Source organism: Gracilinanus agilis, chromosome 4 (genome assembly GCF_016433145.1).
Source record: "Gracilinanus agilis isolate LMUSP501 chromosome 4, AgileGrace, whole genome shotgun sequence".
NCBI lineage: Eukaryota > Metazoa > Chordata > Mammalia > Didelphimorphia > Didelphidae > Gracilinanus > Gracilinanus agilis.
In genome coordinates, this window is record NC_058133.1 from 367,403,428 (window position 1) to 367,408,091 (window position 4,664).

A 4,664-nucleotide genomic window follows, 5' to 3' on the forward strand; every position below is an offset into this window, starting at 1 on the left:
TTGCTTTTTCTTCTCCAGCTAATTTAAAAGTTAGGAAACTGAGGCAAATAAACTTAAGTGATTCACCCATGGTCTTTGTAAGTGTGTAAGGCCATATTTGAACTCAGGCCTTCCTGACTCTAGGCCTTGTCCTGTAGAAAGCCAATTGAAGAAGTAGGATCAGGAAAGGGCCTGTTATCTGGATTCCCTATGTGACCAATCCAGGCTGAGGCAGTCTTTGTGTTTGGTCCTGGTTACCTGAGCCCTGAAAAGCTCTGGTACCAGCAGGTTGGTTAATCTAAAAACAACTTTACTCCTCCAGAAGGCTATTGGGAATCATTTAGAGAAATAGAGTCTGAAATAGATATTTTATCTGGATCCCATTACAAAATCATCAGCAAGTAAAACTGTGTGTATGATTTTTTTTGCACTGCATGTCAGATCACAGACTGAATGGGCCATCTAAGGTAAAAAGCTGAGACTCCTCTTTTGACTCATTTTTAAATCCCCACCTTTTCTCAATATTATTATTGGAAAGCTTTGAGTCCTTAGCAGACCAGCAGCTACTGAGTTAACCATTTTTCTCCTTGATAATTAAGAAGCCTGAACTCTAAAAAATATATTACTTAGATAATCAGGCTGGAGACAGACAAAGCTAGTCAAGACCTAATCTGACCAGGTGTAGTCCTATAAATCTAGGGGACAGAACACAATTAGTAAAAATCTCTATGAAATATATTTCTGCTCCCAGAATTAACTGCCTACTAATTAGTGGTTGGAATTTGGCCTTTGACCCTGTACCTATCACTCTACTTTTTAGACTTTAATGGGTCTGTGTATGATTTGGAACCCCTTCACAGCTGTGATTCTTTCTCTGTGTTCTTTGTTTGAAACCAGTATATAATAAACTTAAAACTCCATGAATTTGGAACAGCTATGAGCTAAACAATTAGTCTGGCTGTTCTCAGTTTCTGTTTCCTCTCTTTTCAATCCAATGCCACTAAACGCCACTCAGGATCCCCAAAAATATAGAGCTGGCTCTCTATATTGTCCCTCCCTGTATGTGAAGTATATTAATCTATTCAACCTACAAGTTAAGTGTGACACTATATTCATAAACTTGTGCAGACATAACTAGCATATACTTTCATGAGGTCTGAGTGTCCCCACAATAGACAGGAAAGGAGAGGAATCAAATATTTACAGGCTTGGGTGTAGGTCCCTTATGTTGTTTGTCAGATGAAATGATTTTACTTTATGTTTGTTAGTCTTAATATTTATATAAATGGGATCTCAACCAATCTGGGGGTATTTTGCATTCTTCTGTGTATGTGGAAGGAGATGAGATTTCAAATTGGCAAGGAAAATGATGAGCATGACCAACTCTATTTGTTGTATTAAGAAATGACTGAATTGTTTATAGTGGAATTTAGAAGAATGATATGAAAAGATTAACACTTATGGGAAGCCATTTCCTCCAACTGTACCTGATATCTATCTTACCTCTTTAGAAACTTCTTTTGTGGGATATGTAACTCTCTCAATTTGAGCTGATATATTATATCACTCCAAACACAAGTGCTCATTCATGTGCACGAATTTTCTGTATATCTCTAATTTCTATTATCTTTTACTTGTATAAAGTGTATTGGCTTCGGTTTGCTATTTTGATGTTCTTTTGTGCATGAATTTGATGAAATGCAGCTAAACTGGCAGGTGTAAGATAAGTGATACCCAATCCCTGAGTGAAGCTTTACTTCTGAAGTCTTACTCATACTTCTAGACCAAAGATGTCTATAGAGGAAAATAGATATAATTCTAGCCAGATATCTATCTCAAGGGACTGGAGAAAAGGAAATCTAATGTTCCTGGAGAGCCTGTCCTTCTCCAGTTTTCCCAGGAAATGTGATAGAATAAGAAGTACTTACTGTCAATGGCTCTCCTCTCTATAGAACCTGTGCAAATCTCAGATCCTATGTGTTGTTTCCACCAATGAGCAGAGTGTGGCTCTGTATTTAGACAATCTGTTTAGATATGTCTAGCATATATTTACATAAGACTTGAGGGTCCTTTCCTCTTTTTTTAGAAACCTATATATTAGAAATTTTCCAGAATAATTATTGGTAAGAATAAAATAAGCAAAAGAGATTATTGTAAGAAATTTCTGAGAATTAATTCAATTCATGGAGATCTAGAATTTGGACTCTACTCTCAGTCATTTAAATTCAAAATATTATTACTATTGTTCTTATAGAAGAAATAAAAATTTCAGCTATAGTCTATCTCATATTAATTCTACCAATATAGTCTTCATATATAACATTCCTTACTCAGGTTGAATTTATCAAAGCCCCATATATTATTTTAACATAAAAGTGTTGACTAACATTTGGTATAATTAAGAAGTGATTACTCCATGTACATTGAAATTACTAAATAAACTTCTATAAGAATAATAGAGTTGCAAATGTATAGGTTAAGCTGAATTTATTAGATTAAGAACCTATGCATAAACCAAAACCATTAGCACACAGCACAGGCATCCTTTATTTTTGTTTCAGTACATTTGACAGATAATGTTTCTAAAAATGAGGAAAGCATAGGATAGAATGGATGCTCTTTTGTTGGCCCACAATCCGGTGCTTTGTACCATCTCTTATTCCTAATGAAGGTTAGAAAAGTTCCTGACATCTTTTTTTTTTAATTTAAATTCTGAACTTTTATTAATTTGTTGAATTGTAACTTTTTAAAATCATCTTCATTTCTTAAGAAAGTTCTTCTTCTTATCCCCTACCCAGTGACCTTTCCTTTGTAATAGAAATTAAGAAAGGAAAATATAGATTAGCAATGCCAACCAACATATCAGCAATGATGTAGGAATATTCCGTACACACAGTTCTCACTTCCAGATTAAGAGAAATAAATATATCTTCTCAATTTGCTCTTGAAGCCATTTACATTGATACGGTCCTTATTTTCTTTACCTGGCTCTGCTTATATCGCTGATTCATTTATATAAATCTCATTTTTTCTGAATTCTTCATACTCATAATTTCCCTTATTGTATTAATATTCCATTATATGTACACCAACATTTATTTATTCTTTTTTCAATCAATGAGCAAATATTTTGCTTCCAATTCTAAGCTACCACCAAGAGTGTTACTTTGAAGATGGTGATATTTTTGAGACCTTTCTATAAATCTTTGATATTCTATTGCATTATGCTTAACATTCTCTACCACAAAGAGAATGAATATTTTATTTTTTTTACATAATTCCAAATTATTTTCCATCAGATTGAACCATTTCTCAGTAATACCAACAATGTAAAGCTCTATTTTTTCTTCCAAAACCCCTCCAAAATTTGAGATTTCTACATTTTTCATGATCTTTGCCAATTTGCTCATTGTAAGGTGAGCAGTCTCAAGATTATTTTCATCTCTTTGATTATCAGTGATTTAGAGTAATATTTCATATGGTTCTTGAAATACTTTTTAATTTTTATCTTGAGTTGGTTTATATTATTTGATCCTTTATGCAGTACAAGATAGCTTTTGGCTTTATACATTTCATTGATACCTTGTATACCTTACATATTATACCTTTACTATACATAGTGGACAAGATAGTGTCCAGCTCCATCTACTCACCTGACAGTTTCCTTTCTTATCACTGAATTACTGATATATTTTTGTGCAGAAGTTCAAAATTTTATATAATTGAAATTTTTTTCTTTGTATTACCTCCTCCATATATCTTTTAGTTGTTTAAGAATTCTCATTAAGCCAAATTATGTACAATAGCTGAATCAGAGCCCAGGGAAGGTGGCCCAGGACCCCACAGCCAATAACCTTGAAAGTATTAGCACTTCCAATGGCATTGATCATGCTTTCAATCTAACTCTCACTGATGTAGTCCAGGGAATAAAGTCCAGTAGAAAGTCTGCCTGGAAGTAGCCTTCATCTCCTTAGCAGTTACAACAACTAAAAACTCGAGGCAAAAACCCTGGTTCCCCAATGTCTTTTTAATTGTCAAATGGCGCAGTGTCAGAAATGGGTATGGCTTTTTCAATTTAAATTAAATTATATTTATTTATATATGATCCTATTTCCCTTCTGCACTCCAGCCAAATTAGATTCTTTTACATTCACTTCATCAGCCCTTGACATTCTATCCACTGTTGAACTGCACTTAACAACCTTATTGAAAACAAGAAAGTTTAGTATAATTCTTTGTACATATTTAGCAAAAATGAATTATTTTGATTATCCTTGGACTTCCTTTAAATTGAGATAGACAAAAGAGATACACATCCAGTACACACCTGGATAGCCTAAGCCCTGAGGGTCTCAGACAGACCCAGCTCTCACTGAATGCCTGAGTGCAAGGAGTCAAGTCCACACTACCAGGAAAGGATACAAAAAGCGGTTCCGGGTTAAGATGGCGGCAGAGTAAGAAGCAGCTCTTAACCTCTCCTGGTTAAGCTGGTACTTTGAAAAAACAGATAAAATAGACAAAGTACTGGTCAATCTAATAAAAAAAAGGAAAGAAGAAAACCAAATTGATAGTATCAAAGATGAAAAGGGAGACCTCACCTCTAATGAAGGGGAAATTAAGGCAATCATTAAAAACTATTTTGCCCAATTATATGGCAATAAATATAACAATTTAGGAGATATGGA